The sequence below is a fragment of the Arachis ipaensis genome, chromosome B01 (genome assembly GCF_000816755.2).
Source record: "Arachis ipaensis cultivar K30076 chromosome B01, Araip1.1, whole genome shotgun sequence".
NCBI classification, from domain to species: domain Eukaryota; kingdom Viridiplantae; phylum Streptophyta; class Magnoliopsida; order Fabales; family Fabaceae; genus Arachis; species Arachis ipaensis.
In genome coordinates this window covers 52079614-52099645 of record NC_029785.2, presented here as the reverse complement: position 1 = coordinate 52099645, position 20032 = coordinate 52079614, and the positions used below count along the sequence as shown (strand labels likewise).

The window sequence follows — 20032 nt, the reverse complement described above, 5'->3', positions numbered from 1 at the left end:
TTTTCGAAAATTTAACAATTAAAATTCAAATCTTTTTAAATTAATTTAAAATAATTTTCAAAAAAATTAATTAACTAATTAATAAAAAAAGTTTCTTATCTTATTCACCTCTTTTACTTCTATCTCTTTGATGGGTGGAAAATTGATTCTGCACAAACTCACCCGCAAGTATATCGGGTCGCATCAAGTAGTAAAACTCACGAGAGTGAGGTCGATCCCATGAGGATTGATGGATCAACCAACTTTAGTGAAGTGATTAGTCTAGTCAAACTAACAGTGGTTAATTGGGTGAAATTGTATTGACAGAATGTAAATTGCTGAAGGTATAAAGTGCAAAAGGTAAATTGGCAGAAACTTAAAGAGCAAGATATGTAAATTGCAGCAAATGTAAAGGGAATTGGGTGTTGGAAAATTAAATGAAGTAGTAAATCAGAACTCAGAATAATTGTAGAAGATTAAAATTGCATGAAAGCAATTTGAAAGTAATAGGAATAGAAAGGTAAAATTGGCAGAAATGAAAATTGCTAAAGAGTAGAGATGCAGGAAATTGAAATTGCAATAAAAGTGAACTGAATTCAATATAGCTAAAATATGAAAATGCAGAAAAGGAAAAAGTATATCAGAGAGCCTTCTATTCTACTCCTACTCCTACTCCTACTGCTGCCTACTACTAATGCAGCCTACTGTACTCCAGCACCAGAACTCCTAACAGACCTCCCTAATGAAATGAAACTGATGCCTTTATATAGGCATGATAAACCACTATTTCATGGTTTATCTTGTGCTTAATTGAGTGGATTTTATCAACTCTTTACCCACTTATTCATACTATTTGCATGGTTTTACATTTGCCTTCCTAATTATGTGCTTTGATTGAAAACATGCTTCTTTGATCTTATATTTGCCTATTATTAATCCTCTCTTATTACCATTAGATGCCTTGATATGTGTGATAAGTGTTTTCAGAGATTACAGGGCAGAAATGGCTCAGAGGATGGAAAGGAAGCATGCAAAAGTGGGAGGAATACAAGAAGTTGGAGAAATTACTAAGCTGTCCAGCCTGACCTCTTCGCACTCAAACGGCTATAACTTTAGCTACAGAGGTCCAAACGACGCGGTTCCAGTTGCGTTGGAAAGATAACGTCCGGGATTTAGATTTGATATATAATATGCCATAGTTTCCCTAACACTAGGCGACGCGACCGCGTGCTCCATGCGGCCGCATCGCAGTGAAGAAAATCCAGCGTGGTTGAATTCGAGACCAGCGAATTCTGGGCTGTTTCTGACCCAGTTTTCGGCCCAGAAAACACAGATTAGAGGCTATAAAGTGGGAGAATGCATCCATTCAAAGGAGGCTCTCATAATTCACAATTTTAGGAGTAGATGTAGTTTTTAGAGAGAGAGGTTCTCTCCTCTCTCTTAGGATTAGGATTTAGGACTTCTCTTAGTTTTAGGAGTGACTCTCAATCCCAGGTTCAATGTTCTTTTTATTTGTTTTTCCAATTTAATTTGTATGTCAGATTTAAGTTCTTTTGTGAATGCAATTCGAGGTATTTTTAGACTTAATTTTGCTTTGCTTTATTTAGATGAATGCTTTTAATTTAATTTAGATATTTTCCCTTTTTGGTCTTGGTTAAGAAATCAGTAACTCAGGAATTATCCAACTCAATAGCATAATTGATAATTGTTATCCTTGCTAATTGAATTGATCTTCAATAATCCAAATCTTTTCTTAGGAATTAACTAGGATTCAAATATCTAACTAATTAGTCGCTTGACCTTCCCTTGTTATAGCAAAGGTTAACTAAGTGGAATTAAGATTCAGTTTTCATCATCATTGATAAGGATAACTAGACTGGACTTCCAATTTCTCATACCTTGCCAAGAGTTTATTTTCATTATTAATTTATCTTTCATAATTATTCCTCTTTCTCAAAACCCCAATTTACAATCTCCATAACCAATAATAAGAACATACTTCCCTGCAATTCCTTGAGAAGACGACCCGAGGTTTAAATACTCGGTTATCAATTTTAAAGGGGTTTGTTACTTGTGATAACCAAAACGTTTGTACGAAGGGATTTCTGTTGGTTTAGAGACTATATCTACAACGCGACTATTTTTATGAAATTCTTTACTGGCAAAAATCCTAACTAAAAGAGCATTAGTGGCAGAACCTTCTTCAACCGCAGTCAAGCCCTCAACAAAAAGAGTTAAGAGGATTATAAAGGTTGATGAGAAGGAGAAAGCCTTTCCAGCAAAGGACACTGCGCAATTTCCCAATCGCTACTGTGAGCAGATGTTCCCTATCCTGGCAGAAAGAAACTATAACAATGAATACCTTCTTATCCTCCTATCCAATATTGCTTCCTTTGTTGAGCCGCAAATTGCACGAAGACAATGGGGTTTCCTACAGAGATAGCCAAGGCAGGTCAATCTTTCTTGGGTAGTTGAGTTCTACTCTAACTTCTACATGCCAACCCTGCAATCTGTTTATGTCCGGCAGAAGCAAGTCCCCATCACAGAAGAGGCCATTCAGCAAGCTCTGAGTCTTCCCCCTATTCCAGAAGGAATGGACGCCTTCCAAGAAACCGCACTTAAGCGCCAGAGGTACCAATTTGACTGGGACTCTGTTCTCGGAGTTATCGCATTACCTGGCAGCCGTTGGATCTACGGATACCACCGTACCCGCCCTAAGGGAATCTTGGCTTCAGCACTTACCTTGGAGGCTCGCGTCTGGGCACAAATCATGTCCCATTACGTCTTTCCGAGCACTCATGAGTCCTCCTTCACTACGGACATGGCTGTTCTACTATGGTGCATCCTTACAGACCAACCTCTGCATCTCTCAAGACATATCCGGAATGCTATGGGACACGTACAAATTGCAGGCAACATACCTCAAATCTTGTCTCAGCAGCCGGAGTCTCCTACAGAACTGGGGACACCAAAGCCGTGCTTCCACGGGATGATCAGTATGTCCCTAACGGGAAATACCTCAAACTCCCAGCAGCCACTACAAGCCTTCCTACTACTCCAGTTGAAGATAATCCTTCTTCAACACCATAAGCACCTACAACTGATGAATTGCTCCAGCAGATAATCGAAAGGTTGGATCGGCAAGAACAGAAAGCAAAGATGAGAGAGCGCCGTAACGAGCGCCGATTCAAACACCTCAAGGAGCTACTCCATGGACACTCCAGGGACTCGGATACCCCGGATTCCACTTCTTTTACCAGCACAGGGAGCCATAATGGTCTCGGCTGTGGAGATACTGCCACCAGCCCACTCCTGTTCCTGACAGACGGCACCGAGGACGGTGCAAAGCCTTAAGTGTGGGGAGGTCGGTCAGTACCTGACTTCCGGAGGTAATTTCTTTTCCCTAGCACCAATAATTAGGATGTTTTAGTTAGATTTTCTTTCTTTTATAGAATAAGAATAAATTGCATAGGTTAGGATAGTTGCATGCATGTTCTACTTGATTGAAAAGACAATAAATTTCTTTTAAGACTCTATCTTTGGAATAAAATTTCACTAATTTTTCAAAATTTTATGATAAATTTTCTTGAGTTGTATTTGGAACATGATATTTGAGCTAAAGAACACACAACCTGTGAAAGATTTGAGCCTTTATATATGGTTACATTATTTAACCATAATTATTTCATTCTTGTGTGTTTACTTCTCTATCATCGTAATCTATATTTTGTTTTATCTTATATGTCCAATATTTATTATATTTGCATGCTTGCACATGATTGAGGCCATTATTGTTTAAACTCACTTATCCAAATTAAGCCTACCCTTTTCAATTACCTTTGTTAACCACTTTGAGCCTTTAAATCCCATTTGTTCTATATTTTACCACATTACTAACCTTAAGCTGAAAAATAATTGTATATCCCAAATTGAATCTTTGGTTAGCTTAAGATAGAATTGTGTGTGCTAGTGAAGTATGGGAAATTGTGGGGACAAAAGTTATATATATAAATAAGGGGACAAAATTACCCCAATGTTAAATTCAGAATTCAAAGATCAATGCACATATGATAGAATCAAATATAAAGTTGACACATGAGTATAGATAGAAAAAGGGAATTCTGGGTAGCTAGGTATAAACTTTAAGATTACATTAAAAATATATAGGTTAGGTTGAAGCTTGGGTTAATTAAAGATTCAATTTATTAGCTCACTTGACCAAATGTATACCCCTACCTGTACCTTAGCCCCATTACAACCTTGAAAAGACCTCATGATGTTTTTATTGGTATATTAACTGTTGTTGATTGGTTAGGAGAAGAACAAAAGTTAGAAAGCATGATTAGAGAAGGATAGAGTGATTACCCTATACACTAGAGATTAGAGCGTATATACATTATCAGTGAGGGTTCAATGCTTGAATTTTCATGTTCCCTGCTTTCATGAGCTATCTTCTTGCACTTTTATCTGTTTTATTGTATAATGATAGAATTAGTGGAATTTGATTTGTAATTATTTTGAAGAGCTTATTTACTTTTGATCAAGTGGGCAAGAATCATATAGTTGTATTTATTTATATATATATATAGGCTTGCATTGCATTTCATGAATTTCTACATGTTCATACTTATTTCCTTATCTCCTTCAATTAAGCATGAGGACATGCTAATGTTTAAGTGTGGGAAGGTTGATAAACCACTATTTTATGGTTTATATTGTGTTTAATTGTGTGGTTTTATCATGATCCTTACCCACTTATTCATTAAATTAGCATGAAATTATAATTCCTTCCTGAATTTATAACATGTTTGAAAACCGCTTCCTAGAGACTTTAATTATGTAATTTTAATTCTCCTTTATTCCATTCGATGCCGTGATCTGTGTGTTGAGTGTTTCAGACTTTATAGGGCATCAATGAGTTGGAGATTGGAAAGGAAGCTAGCAAAAATGGAAGGAACACAAGAATTTGAGGAGATAACCAGCGAGAAGTAACGCGGTCGCATGGCTCACGCGACCGCGCGAAGGAGAGGAAATCGCTGTGACGCGGCCGCATGGCTCACGCGGCCGCGCGGATTGGAAAAGCTCAAGCGACGCAGTAGCGTGGACGACGCGAACGCGTGGCAAGGAAAAGCGCGAATGACGTGTCCACATGGATGACGCGATCGCGTGACATGTGCGATCTGCATAATCTGCAGAATTTGCTGGGGGCGATTTTGGACCTTATTTCGACCCAGTTTTTGGCCCGGAACAGCAGACTAGAGCCAGAGAATATGCAGAAACAAAACACAACATTCATTCTACACAGTTTTCAGTTTTATTTCCCACCTACTTAACTCAACTTCTTGGAACATCTGATTAATAAAATAGCACACTTTTCTGCAACTCATTGGGAGACGACCTGGGACTTAAACTTCCAGTAATTTTTAATTTAAACTCTCTGTGACATATTTCTAAATTGATAGGCAGATTTTCGGTGAGTTAAGAACTATACTTGCAACGTAACTATTTTAATAATTTTTAATTCACCAACTTCTGTGCTTCATCAAGGCTTGCCTAAATTACAAAATGAAATTCAAAACAAATTACAATTAAATAAAAATTCTATTCTAGATGCTCCTTGTGCCTTTGCTTGAGTGATCTGAGTGGGCTTGCTTGCTTGTAGTTCAATTGGGGTCAGAATGAAATTAATTGAACAGAAGTGATGCTTCCAAGAGAGCGTAGCATTCATTTGGAGAACGGAGCGCTTCTATACCCACGCGTATGCATCCCGTACGCTTGCGCGTCATTTTGCTTTTGTCCCATCCACGCGTACAGGTCACCCACGCGTATGCGTGACCTTCAAAATTTGCCCTTGTAACGCGTACAGGTGCTACACGCGTGCATGTCCATATTAGCGCTCTCCAAACGAGCGTAGCGTTTGTGCAAAGAACGCTCCCCACGCGTACGCATGCTCTGCGCGTGCGCGTGGATGGCAAAATCTCAATTCCCAACTTCCGCGCCATTCACGCATTTGCGTGCTTCTTCCCGAATGCTCCATCTACGCGTGCGCGTCATGTACGCGTGCGTGTCGATACCAAATCTTCAATTCCAAATTCGAAACTTGTCGAAGGCAGTCAGTGAGGTAACGTAGTGCTCTCTTTGCAAATGAGCGCTGATCACATCCATGCGTACGCGTCTCCCACGCGTAGACGCGTACGCGTGTTTTTAAGTAGTTTTTAGTATGATTTAGTTAGTTTTTAGTATATTTTTATTAGTTTTTAAATAAAAATCACATTTCTGGAATTTACTATGAGTTTGTGTGTTTTTCTGTGATTTCAGGTAATTTCTGGCTGAAATTGAGGGACTTGATTAAAAATCTGATTCAGAGGCTAAAGAAGGACTGCAGATGCTGTTGGATTCTGACCTCCTTAAACTCGAAATGGATTTTCTGGAGCTACAAAACTCAATTGGCACGATCTTAATTGCGTTGAAAAGTAGACATTCAGGGCTTTCCAGCAATATATAATAGTCCATACTTTGCCCAAGTTTTTACAACGCAAACTGGCGTTCAAACACCAACTTCCTGCCCTATTCTGAAGTTAAACGCCAGAAACAGGTTGCAAACTAGAGTTAAACGCCATAAACAGGCTACAAACTGGCGTTTAACTCCAAAAGAAGTATCTACACATGAAAGCTTCACTGCTCAGCCCAAGCACACACCAAGTGGGCCCGGAAGTGGATTTCTGCATCAATTACTTATCTCTGTAAAACCTAGTAACTAGTTTAGTATAAATAGGACTTTTTACTATTGTATTTACATCTTTGATCAGTTTTATACTATCTTAGACTTTTATGGGGGCTGGCCATTCGGCCATGCCTGACCACTTTCACTTATGTATTTTCAACGGTGGAGTTTCTACACACATGGATTAAGGTGTGGAGCTCTGCTGTTCTTCATGAATTAATGCAAAGTACTATTGTTTTTCTTTTCAATTCAAGCTTATTCCTATTCTAAGATATTCGCTTGCACTCCAATATGATGAATGTGATGATCCGTGATACTCATCACTATTCTCAACCTATGAATGCATGCCTGACAACCACTTCCGTTCCACCTTAGATTGAGCGTATATCTCTTAGCCTCCATTCCGAAAGATCGGAGTCTTCGTGGTATAAGCTAGAATTATTGGCAGCATTCTTGAGATCCGAAAAGTCTAAACCTTGTCTGTGGTATTCCGAGTAGGATCTGGGATGGGATGACTGTGACGAGCTTCAAACTCACGAGTGTTGGGTGTAGTGACAGACGCAAAAGGATGAATGGATCCTATTCTAACATGAGTGAGAACCGACAGATGATTAGCCGTGCGGTGACAGTGCATTTGGACCATTTTTACTGAGAGGACAGGAAGTAGCTATTGACAACGGTGATGCCCAACATACAGCTTGCCATGGAAAGGAGTATGAATGATTGGATGAAGGCAGTAGGAAAGCAGAGATTCAGAAGGAACAAAGTATCTCCATATGCTTATCTGAAATTCCTACCAATGAATTACATAAGTATCTCTATCTTATTTTCTATTTTAATTATATTTTAATTATCAAAATCCCACAACCATTTGAATCTGCCTGACTGAGATTTACAAGGATGACCATAGCTTGCTTCAATCCAACAATCTCCGTGGGATCGACCCTTACTCACGTAAGGTTTATCACTTGGACGACCCAGTGCACTTGCTGGTTAGTTGTGCGAAGTTGCGAAGAAGAATTGAGATTATAAACGTGCGTATTAAGTCTTTGGCGCCAGTGAAGATCGCAATTTTGTGCATCAAGTTTATGGCGCCGTTGCCGGGGATTGTTCGAGTTTGGACAACTGACGGTTCATCTTGTTGCTCAGATTAGGTAATTTTATGTTATTTTTAAAGCTTTTTATTTTCGAAAAAATTTCAAAAAAAAAATAATAATAAATTATTCTATGACTTCAGAATTTTTAAGAATGAATTCTAGAGTTTCATGATGATCTGTTGAAGTCTGGCTAGCTGTGAAGCCATGTCTAATCTTTTGGACCGAGGTTTCAACTCATCATCACAAGAGCTTTTTGATCCTCATCAATTCAGCTGTTGTATGCCTGATTTGTATGCTAAAGCTTGGCTGGCCATTGGCCATGTCTAGTGTTTTGGACCGGAGCTTTCACTGAAAGCTTGGCTGCTAGTAAGCCATGTCTAATTCCTGGACCGAAGCTTTAGACTAACATTGCATGATTCCTGGAATTCTCATTAGAAATTTTGAAATCCTTATTTTTCTTTTCCAAATTAATTTTCGAAAAAAATCCAAAAAAATTTTTAATAAAATCATAAAAACCAAAAAATTTTATGTTTATTGTTTGAGTCTAGTGTCAAATTTTAAGTTTGGTGTCAATTGCATCTTTTTCAACTTTCTTTAAAATTTTCAAAAAACTCATGCATAGTGTCCTTCATGATCTTCAAGTTGTTCTTGATGATTGTCTTTGTTTGATCTTTAATTTTTCATGTTTTGTGTCTTTTCTTATTTTTCATATGCATTTTCAATTTGTTGGTGTCTATAGTTTGAAAATTTCTAAGTTTGGTGTCTTGCATGTTTTTCTTTTCTTAAAAATTTTCAAAAACATGTTCTTGATGTTCATCTTGATATTCAAAGTGTTCTTGGTGTTTATCTTGACATTCAAAGTGTTCTTGCATATTTTTCTTGTTTTGATTAATAATTTTCATGTTTTGAGTCATTTTGTTGTTTTTCTCTCTCCTCATTAAAAATTTAAAAATAAAAAAATATCTTTCCCTTATTCTTCTCATAAATTTCGAATATTTGAGTTGACTTATTCAAAAATTTTTAAAAATTTTGTTGTTTCTTATGAGTCAAGTCAAATTTTCAATTTAAAAATCCTATCTTTTCAAAACTTTTTCAAAAATCAAATCTTTTTCATTTTTCTTTTATGATTTTCGAAACTTTTAAAAATGATTTTCAAAATCTTTTTCTTAATTTCATTTCATAATTTCAAAATCTTTACTAACAATTAATGTGATTGATTCAAAAATTTTAAGGTTTGTTACTTGCCTATTAATAAAGGTTCAATCTTTAAATTTTAGAATCATATCTTTTAGTTTCTTGTTAGTCAAGTAATCAACTTCAATTCTCAAAATCAAATCTTTTTAAATTTTTTTTTTCAAATCTTTTTTAAAATAAATTTCAATCATATCTTTTTCAAAACTTAATTTCAAAATCTTTTTCTAACCTCTTATCTTTTCAAAATTGATTTTCAAAATCTTTTTCAATTAACTACTTGACTTTTTGTTTGATTTTAAAATTCTTATCTTTTTCAAAACTATCTAACTACTTTCCTCTTTCTGATTTTCGAAAATCACTAACCATTTTTTCAAAAATCTTTTTAATTAAGTAATTTATTTAATTCTCAAATTTTATTTTGTTTCTCTTTGTAATTTTCGAATACTAACTGATTTTTTAAAATAAAAACAAAAATATTTTCCTTTTTTTTTAAATTAAATTCGAATTCTCTCCCCCTCTCTCATCTCCTTCTATTTATTTATCTACTAACATTCATCTTCTACTCATAATTTGAACCCACTCTTCTTCTCTGTGTTCGAGTTCTTCTCTTCTACTTCTTCTATTCTTCTCTTCTTCTACTCACATAAGGGAATCTCTATCCTGTGACATAGAGGATTCCATATTTTTTTTGTTCTCTTCTTTTTCATATGAGCAGGAACAAGGATAAGAACATTCTTGTTGAAGCTGATCCTAAACCTGAAAGGACTCTGAAAAGGAAGCTAAGGGAAGCTAAGGCACAACCCTCTAGAGAGGACCTGACAGAAATTTTCGAAAAAGAAGGAGACATAGCCGAACCTAATAACAATGGTGGAGATGCAAGGAAGATGCTTGGTGACTTTATTGCACCCTCTTCTAACTTCTATGAAAGAAGCATCTCAATTCCTGCAATTGGAGCAAACAACTTTGAGCTTAAGCCTCAATTAGTTTCTCTAATGCAGCAGAATTGCAAGTTTCATGGACTTCCAATGGAAGTTCCTCATCAGTTTTTAGCTGAATTCTTGCAAATCTGTGACACTGTCAAGACCAATGGAGTTGATCCCAAGGTCTACAGGCTTATGCTTTTCCCTTTAGTTGTAAGAGACAGAGCTAGAACATGGTTGGATTCACAACCTAAGGAAAGCCTGAACTCTTGGGATAAGCTGGTCAGTGCTTTCCTAGCCAAATTCTTTCCACCTCAAAAGATGAGCAAGCTTAGAGTGGAAATCCAAACCTTCAGACAGAAGGAAGGTGAGTCCCTCTATGAAGCTTGGGAAAGATATAAGCAACTGATCAAAAGGTGTCCTACTGACATGCTTCCAGAATGGAGCATCATATGTATATTCTATGATGGTCTGTCTGAGTTGTCAAAAATGTCATTGGACCATTCTGCAGAAGGATCTCTTCATCTGAAAATCCCTGCAGAAGCTCAGGAACTCATTGAAATGGTTGTAAATAACCAGTTCATGTACACCTCTGAGAGGAATCCTGTGAACAATGGGATGCCTCAGAAGAAGGGAGTTCTTGAAATTGACACTCTGAATGTCATATTAGCTCAGAAAAAAATATTGACTCAATAAGTCAATATGATTTCTCAGAGTCTGAATGGATTGCATGCTGCATCCAACAGTACCAAAGAAGCATCTTCTGAAGAAGAAGCTTATGATCCTGAGAAATCCTGCAATGGCAGAGGTGAATTACATGGGAGAACCCTATGGAAACACCTATAATCCTTCATGGAGAAGTCATCCAAATTTCTCATGGAAGGACCAACAGAAGCCTCAACAAGGCTTCAACAATAATGGTGGAAGAAATAGGTTTAGCAATAGCAAGCCTTTTCCATCATCTTCTCAGCAACAGACAGAGAATCTTAAACAGAGCCATTCTGGCCTGGTGACCATGGTCTCTAATCTATCCAAGAGCAAACTAAGTTTCATAAATGAAACAAAGTCCTCCATTAGAAATTTAGAGGCACAGGTGGGTCAGCTGAGTAAGAAGATTATTGAAACTCCTCCCAGCACTCTCCTAAGCAATACAGAAGAAAACCCCAAGAGTAAGTGCGAGGCCATAACCATGACCAACATGGCCGAACCTGGAGAGAGTGAGGAGGACGTGAGTCCCAGTGAAAAAAGCCTCATGGGACGTCCTCTGGACAGAAAGGAGTTTCCCTTTGAGGAACCAAAGGACTCTAAGGCTCATACAGAGACCATAGAGATTCCATTGAACCTCCTTCTGCCATTCATGAGATCTGATGGCTATTCTTCCTCTGAAGAGGATGAAGACATCATTGAAGAGCAAGTTGCTAAGTATCTAGGAGCAATCATGAAACTGAATGCCAAGTTATTTGGTAATGAGACTTGGGATGATGAACCCCCCTTGTTCACCAATGAACTGAGTGCATTAATGAGGCAGACATTACCTCAGAAGAAATCGGATCCCGAAAAATTCTTCATACCTTGTACCATAGGCACCATGACCTTTGAGAAGGCTCTATGTGACCTGGGGTCAGGGATAAACCTCATGCCACTCTCTGTAATAGAGAAATTGGGAATCTTTGAGGTACAAGCTGCAAGAATCTCACTAGAGATAGCAGACAAATCAATGAAAAAGGCTTATGGACTAGTAGAGGACGTGCTAGTGAAGGTTGAAGACCTTTACATCCCAGCTAATTTCATAATCCTAGACACTGAAAAGGATGAGGATGAATCCATCATCCTTGGCAGACCCTTCCTAGCCACAGCAAAAGCTGTGATTGATGTTGGCAGAGGAGAGTTGGTCCTTCAGTTGAATGAAGACTACTTTGTATTTAAGACTCAAGGTTCTCCTTCTATAACCATGGAGAAGAAGCATGAAAAGATTCTCTCAATAAAGAGTCAAACAAAACCCCCACATTCAAACTCTAAGTTTGGTGTTGGGAGGCCACAACCAAACTCTAAGTTTGGTGTTGAGAGGCCATAACCTTGCTCTGATTATCTGTGAGGCTCCATGAGAGCTCACTGTCAAGTTATTGACATTAAAGAAGCGCTTGTTGGGAGGCAACCCAATGTTATTTAATTATGTCTATTTATTTTCCATTATTATTTTATGTTTTCTTTAGGTTGATGATCATGTGAAGTCACAAAAACAACTAAAAAATCAAAAACAGAATGAAAAACAGCATGAAAAATAGCTCACCCTGGAGGAAGAGCTTACTGGCGTTTTAATGCCAGTAAGAGTAGCAGAATGGGTGTTAAACGCCCAGTCTGGCACCATTCTAGGCATTTAATGCCAGAAATAGGCACCAGACTGGCGTTTAACGCCAGAACAGAGCATCTACTTGGCGTTTAACGCCAAGATAGGGAGAAAAGCTGGCGTTAAACGCCAGAAACAAGCAGCAACCTGGCGTTTAACGCCAGAAGTGCATTCTAAGGGCGTTTTGCACGCCTAAATGGAGTAGGGATGCTAAGTCCTTGACCCGTCAGGATCTGTGGACCCTACAGGATCCCCACCTACCCCACCTCTTCTTCTCTCCTCTTCACACCCTTTCATAACACTCTTCCCCAAATATCCTTCCCCAATCACATCCATATCTCTTCCCCAAATACTCTTCACCACTAACATCCATCCACTCTTCCCCAAAAACCCCACCTACCCCCAAATTCAAAAATCCTCTCCCTCCCAAACCCAACCCTAATACATGAAACCTAACCTTTCCCCCACCCCTATATAAACCCCTCAACACTACCTCATTTTCACACATTACAAACACTTCTTTCCCCCCTTGGCCGAATACACTCTTCCCCTCCATCTCCTCCATTTTCTTCTTCTTCTACTATTTTCCTTCTTCTTTTGCTCGAGGACGAGCAAACCTTTTAAGTTTGGTGTGATAAAAGCATTGCTTTTTATTTTTCCATAACCATTAATGGCACATAAGGCCAGAGAAACCTCAAGAAAGAGGAAAGGGAAGGAAATTGCTTCCACCTCTGAGTCATGGAAGATGGAGAGATTCATCTCAAAGGTCCATTTAGACCACTTCTATGAAGTTGTGGCCAAGAAAAAGGTGATTTCTGAGGTCCCTTTTAAGCTCAAAAAGGGCGAGTATCCGGAGATCCGACAATAGATTAGAAGAAGAGGATGGGAAGTTCTCTCCAATCCTATTCAACAAGTAAGAATCTTAATGGTATAAGAGTTCTATGCAAACGCATGGATCACTAGGAACCATGATCAAAGTATGAACCCGAATCCAAAGAATTGGCTTACAATGGTTCGGGGGAAATACTTAGATTTCAGTTCGGAAAATGTAAGGTTGGCGTTCAACTTGCCAATGATGCAAGAAAATGCACGCCCCTATACTAGAAGGGTCAACTTTGATCAAAGGTTGGACCAAGTCCTCATGGACATATGTGTGGAAGGAGCTCAATGGAAAGTTGACTCAAGAGGCAAGCCGGTTCAATTGAGAAGACCGGACCTTAAGCCTGTGGCTAGAGGATAGTTGGAGTTCATCTAACGCTCTATCATTCCTACTAGCAACCGATCCGAAGTAACTGTGGATCGGGCCATCATGATCCATAGTATCATGATTGGGGAGGAAGTGGAAGTTCATGAGATTATACCTCAAGAACTCTACAAGGTGGCTGACAAGTCCTCCACTTTGGCAAGGTTAGCCTTTCCTCACCTCATTTGCCACCTCTGCAATTTGGCTGGAATTGACATAGAGGGAGACATCTTCATTGAAGAGGACAAGCCCATCACTAAGAAAAGGATGGAGCAAACAAGAGAGCCTACTCATGGACCTCAACAAGAGCATGAGGAAATTCCTCATCATGAAATTCCTGAGATGCCTCAAGGGATGCACTTTCCTCCACAAAACTATTGGGAGCAAATTAACACCTCCCTAGGAGAATTAAGTTCCAACATGGGACAACTAAGGATGGAGCACCAAGAGCACTCCATCATTCTCCATGAGATTAGAGAAGATCAAAGAGCTATGAGGGAGGAGCAACAAAGGCAAGGAAGAGACATAGAGGAGCTCAAGAGCACCATTGGTTCTTCAAGAGGAAGAAGATGCCACCCTCATTAAGGTAGACCCGTTCCTTAATCTCCTTGTCTATTTAATTTTTCTGTTTTCGTTCTCTATGCTTTATGTTTGTGTCTTATTACATGATCATTAGTGTCTAGTGTCTATGCCTTAAAGCTATGAATGTCCTATGAATCCATCACCTTTCTTAAATGAAAAATATTCTAAAAGCAAAAGAACAAGAAGTACATGAATTTTGAAGTCATCCTTGAGATTAGTTTGATTATTTTGATGTGGTGGCAATACTTTTTGTTTTCTGAATGAATGCTTGAATAGTGCATGTTTTTGAATTTGTTGTTTATGAATGTTAAATTTGTTGGCTCTTGAAAGAATGATGAAAAGGAGAAATGTTATTGATAATCTGAAAAATCATAAAATTGATTCTTGAAGCAAGAAAAAGCAATGAAGAACAATAGCTTGCAAAAAAAGAGAAAGAAAAATGGCGAAAAAAAAAAAAGAGAAAAAGAAAAAGCAAGCAGAAAAAGCCAAAAGCTCTTTAAACCAAAAGGCAAGAGCAAAAAGCCAGTAACCCTTAAAACCAAAAGGCAAGGGTAACATAAAAAGGATCCAAGGCTTTGAGCATCAGTGGATAGGAGGGCCCAAAGGAATAAAATCCTGGCCTAAGCGGCTAAACCAAGCTGTCCCTAACCATGTGCTTGTGGCGTGAAAGTGTCAAGTGAAAAATTTGAGACTGAGCAGTTAAAGTCGTGATCCAAAGAAAAAAGAGTGTGCTTAAGAACCCTGGACACCTCTAATTGGGGACTTTAGCAAAGCTGAGTCACAATCTGAAAAGGTTCACCCAGTTATGTGTCTGTGGCATTTATTTATCCGGTGGTAATACTGGAAAACAAAGTGCTTAGGGCCACGGCCAATATTCATAAAGTAGCTGTGTTCAAGAATCAACATACTAAACTAGGAGAATCAATAACACTATCTAAATTCTAAGTTCTTATAGATGCCAATCATTCTGAACTTCAAAGGATAAAGTGAGATGCCAAAATTGTTCAGAGGCAAAAAGCTACTAGTCCCGCTCATCTAATTGGAGCTAAGTTTCATTGATATTTTAGAATTTATAGTATATTCTTTTCTTTTTATCCTATTTGATTTTCAGTTGCTTGGGGACAAGCAACAATTTAAGTTTGGTGTTGTGATGAGCAGATAATTTATACGCTTTTTGGCATTGTTTTTAAGTAGTTTTTAGTATGATTTAGTTAGTTTTTAGTATATTTTTATTAGTTTTTAAATAAAAATCATATTTCTGGACTTTACTATGAGTTTGTGTGTATTTCTGTGATTTCAGGTAATTTCTATCTGAAATTGAGGGACTTGAGCAAAAATCTGATTCAGAGGCTGAAGAGAGACTGCAGATGCTGTTGGATTCTGACCTCCCTGTACTCGAAATAGATTTTCTGGAGCTACAGAAACCCAATTGACACGCTCTCAATTGCGTTTGAAAGTAGACATCTAGGGCTTTCCAGCAATATATAATAGTCCAAACTTTGCCCAAGTTTTGATGACGCAAACTGGCGTTCAAACGACAACTTCCTGCCCTATTCTGAAGTTAAACGCCAGAAACAGGTTGCAAACCAGAGTTAAACGCCAGAAATAGGCTACAAACTGGTGTTTAACTCCAAAAGAAGTCTCTACACATGAAAGCTTCACTACTCAGCCCAAGCACACACCATGTGGGCCCGAAAGTGGATTTCTGCATCAATTACTTATCTCTGTAAACCCAAGTAACTAGTTTAATATAAATAGGACTTTTTACTATTGTATTTACATCTTTGATCAGTTTTATGATATCTTAGACTTTTATGGGAGCTAGCCATTCGGCCATGCCTGACCACTTTCACTTATGTATTTTTCAACGGTGGAGTTTCTACACACCATAGATTAAGGTGTGGAGCTCCGCTGTTGTTCTTCATGAATTAATGCAAAGTACTATTGTTTTTCTATTCAATTCAAGCTTATTCATGTTCTAAGATATTCGCTTGCACTCCAATATGATGAATGTGATGATCTGTGACACTCATTACTATTCTCAACCTATGAACGCGTTCCTGACAAGCACTTCCGTTCTACCTTAGATTGAGCGTATATCTCTTACCCTCCATTCCGAAAGATCGGAGTCTTCGTGGTATAAGCTAGAATTATTGGCAACATTCTTGAGATCCGAAAAGTCTAAACCTTGTCTGTGGTTTTCTGAGTAGGATCTAGGATGGGATGACTGTGACGAGCTTCAAACTCACGAGTGTTGGGCGTAGTGACAGACGCAAAAGGATGAATGGATCCTATTCCAACATGAGTGAGAACCGACAGATGATTAGCTGTGCGATGACAGCGTATTTGGACTATTTTCACTGAGAGGACAGGAAGTAGCCATTGACAACGGTGATGCCCAACATATAGCTTGCCATGGAAAGGAGTATGAATGATTGGATGAAGGCAGTAGGAAAGCAGAGATTCAGAAGGAACAAAGTATCTCCATACGCTTATCTGAAATTCCGACCAATGAATTACATAAGTATCTCTATCTTATTTTCTGTTTTAATTATATTTTAATTATCAAAATTCCACAACCATTTGAATCTGCCTGACTGAGATTTACAAGGATGACCATAGCTTGCTTTAATCCAACAATCTCCGTGGGATCGACCCTTACTCACGTAAGGTTTATTACTTGGACGACCCAGTGCACTTGTTGGTTAGTTGTGCAAAGTTGCGAAGAAGAATTGAGATTATAAACGTGCGTACCAAGTCTTTAGCGCCAGTGAAGATCGTAATTTCGTGCATCAGTAGCGCTCTTCATATGAACGTAGAGCGTTCTTGAAAGAGCACAGCATTCCTTGCTTTATATTTTCACGCTAAGCTTCCTTTTGATTAATGGCCCCATGCTAGAAAATTAAATGGCTCATTGCATGCATAAATATTATTAACGCCTTGCATATTATACTAATGCATGCTGCATGAATTAATGGCGTTAATACCTTATTGCATGCATGCTTTCATTTGCTTTATTACATTAATTAGTAATGCCAATACATTACTTAATTAACGTAAAGCTTGATTCATTCACTACAAGAAAAAAGGCCTATCGGCACCCTTTTTTCTTGCCACGCTTTTAAAGCGTGCCCAAAAGTGGTCTATGGGTACGTTTTTGCGAGGGTGGCCACTGATTTGTGATTTGGCCACGAAACTAAATTTGATATCAAAGTATGAATTAAAACTTTAAATGTTATCATTTGAATTTCTTGGTTTCTTTGGTTTTGATAAAAGTTAGAACAGAGTTAAAGAATTCCCTTTCAAACCCTAAAATTTCCTTTCAAACCCTATTGCGCCGTCACTTCATCTTCACTCTCGAACCCAGCAGCTTCCTCGAGCCTTCATCGTTGTAATCGTTCAACCTATTGCGTTCATCGTTCAGCCTTCATCGCGTTCATCACTGCCCTTCATCTCACCCATCCTGCATCGCCTTCGTCGCACCCAGCCTTCATCGCTGTAATCGTCATCTTCGTCGAGCAGTCGTTGTCTTGAGCTTGCCGTCGCCATCACCATGGTCTTCCTCGAGCTTGCCGTCGCTGTCATGTTCGTCGAGCAGTCGTTGTCTTCCTCGACGCTGCTTTGAATGGCTTTTCCTTGAAAGGTTCAGAAAACCCTAACCTCCATCACGCCGCCATCTATCTCACCGTCGCCACCCTTGGCCCTCAAGATCGCAACCAGGTTCGTCCTTGCTGTTTGGCTTGTTGTCCCTCTCGCCGTTCTGCTCGGAAAGCTGCTCGCCTCTGTCTCGTGGTTCTTCTCGCCTCTGTCTCGCAGTTCTGCACGCCTCTGTCTCGCGGTTCTGCTCGCCAGGTCTCGCGGTTCTGCTCGCCGTGCTGCTCGAAGGTTAGTGCTCAGTTGTGCTGTTTTACTACTAACATGATTTTTATTTTGAAAAACTTATTACATGTTCCTACTCTTGTGTTTTATATACTTATTTTGAAGTCTTAATGTGGTACATATAAGGTTTGATAACCTAAATAAGACTTGCTTAGATGCTTATCCTAGTGGAGTACATGATGCAAATATGCAATGATGCCTGATTTTGTTGAGTTCCTGGACTTTCTTTCCTTATTAGATTAAAGCTGTTGTTTCTGCGCTATGGAACACACAAGGCTTGAACTGGCCTAGTTCTTTCGAGCAACAAAGACAGAGAACAGGAGACTTAGACATGCTTGATTGGCTTAAAGCCATGTTTGGTTTCCAGGCATGTATTTTGACCAACACACAATGCTAGAGGAGAATGATTTATGATTCATTACATTTTCTTGGTATAATCTGCTTAAATTGTTATTGCATATGGGAATGTGTAGTGCTGTGTGTGATGAAATTGTGAGAACTAAAGATAATTGTTGTAAGAAAAATAAGTAGCTTATTTTCTCTGTACGTCTCATATGCTGCTGCTTCTTCTACTTCACAGCAGCAACAGAAGAAGAAGAAAGAGAAAAAGGTGTATGATTTACCTGGCCAGAAATGAGATCCACTGGAGGAGGTAGATATACAATTATATACATTATAAATGTATGCTTTATTCTCTTATTCCTTATAGCTTTTTCAGTTTTTTGTAATCAGTGTGTTGCATGTGTTTGTTTCCTTGTGAAATTTCAGAAAGATCCTCTCAGGATTTTCTATGAGAGTTTATATGAGCAAGTTCCCACAAGCGAAATGTCACAAGTCTGGTGAGTTTTTCTTTCCTTACCAAGATTTGTTAAGGGTGGGAGACACATTACTGTTTATATGCAACTTTGAGACACTACTGATAGTGTAGTTTTGCCTTTAAGCAACTTTGAGACCCTTGCCAACCAACTGGAGTTTGTATTAGTAGCACCATGCTCTTTAAAATTGTTATAATTTTCATCAGTGTTATTTCCAAACAAGGTGGATATACTTTTGCATATGGCCTTTACTTGCTGTTATTTTGCTGGATTTACATGTCGTGAACAATTTTGTTGCTTCAAGATTTTTATGCTTAAGTATTTAATGTGAACTAATATTCTTCTTGTGTCAGTGTGTTCTATGGTCAAGTAAAGAGTGATCACTGAACATAATTTTATACATGTTTCAACAGTATTTAGAACTACTATTTTTTTTCTTTTTGATGTTTGTGATTGGCTTGGTGCAATAATGTTTGCATAAATTAATAAAGCATCATAGCATTTAGTAGAGTATTATATTCTTGTTTCTTTAATATTGGACTAGAGATATAATATAAGAAAAAGAAGGGTCACTGGTTTTTTATTATGTGGTGCTAACTGCTAAGATTCAGGGATTAGTTAATATTTTCATACTTTGGTTTCTTAAACTTTCAACTATTTTTACATAGTTATATATAATTTATTGATAATCAAATTTTGATGTATTTGATTTTGTTTTCCATATATATTTGGTTCCTTCAAGTGCTACAAGACCAAAAATCTACTTTTGTGGAAGCTTTAAACTTTAACTATGGGAAACCTTATGATCAAAGTAAGTTTCTCTTAATGACTTCTCCATACATATATATATGGTTTGCAGCATTTTAAATTTTCCTATTGCCAATTGTGTAATATTTAATTTCTCCTTCTTCCTTACAACTGGATAAAGATTAATATGAAGACATCATCATAATATAGAACCTTAATTTTGTTAAAGCAACTCGAAGATTAATCAACAAATTCAATATGGAATAAGCAAAGATTACAAAGTAGTTGCCCGTTAATATAATAATGGTGATAGCCGCAAGTTTCTGTATTTTCAAAAGTATATGATGATATATATGTATGTGACTATGCGAGTTAACGGAATATCCAAGTAATATCTGTATATGTACATTTATCTTCAAAGGATACTTTTTCTATAAATATAGTTTTAACTTATATAAGATTATTTTGTGGTGGTCTTTAAGAATTAGAGCATTATTATCCTTAC

The 20032-nt window shown here is 37.9% G+C and overlaps 1 long non-coding RNA gene across 2 annotated transcripts; it reads left to right on the top strand.

The window, feature by feature from the left end:
- LOC107618020 lies at window positions 17301-20023 on the top strand. Of its 2 annotated transcripts, none has more exons than XR_001615123.2 (4): window positions 17301-17971; window positions 18549-18617; window positions 18734-18804; window positions 19523-20023. It is a non-coding gene; the product is annotated as an uncharacterized LOC107618020 (long non-coding RNA). The 2 variants fall into 2 exon arrangements; XR_002361420.1 differs by having other exon boundaries at window positions 18546-18617.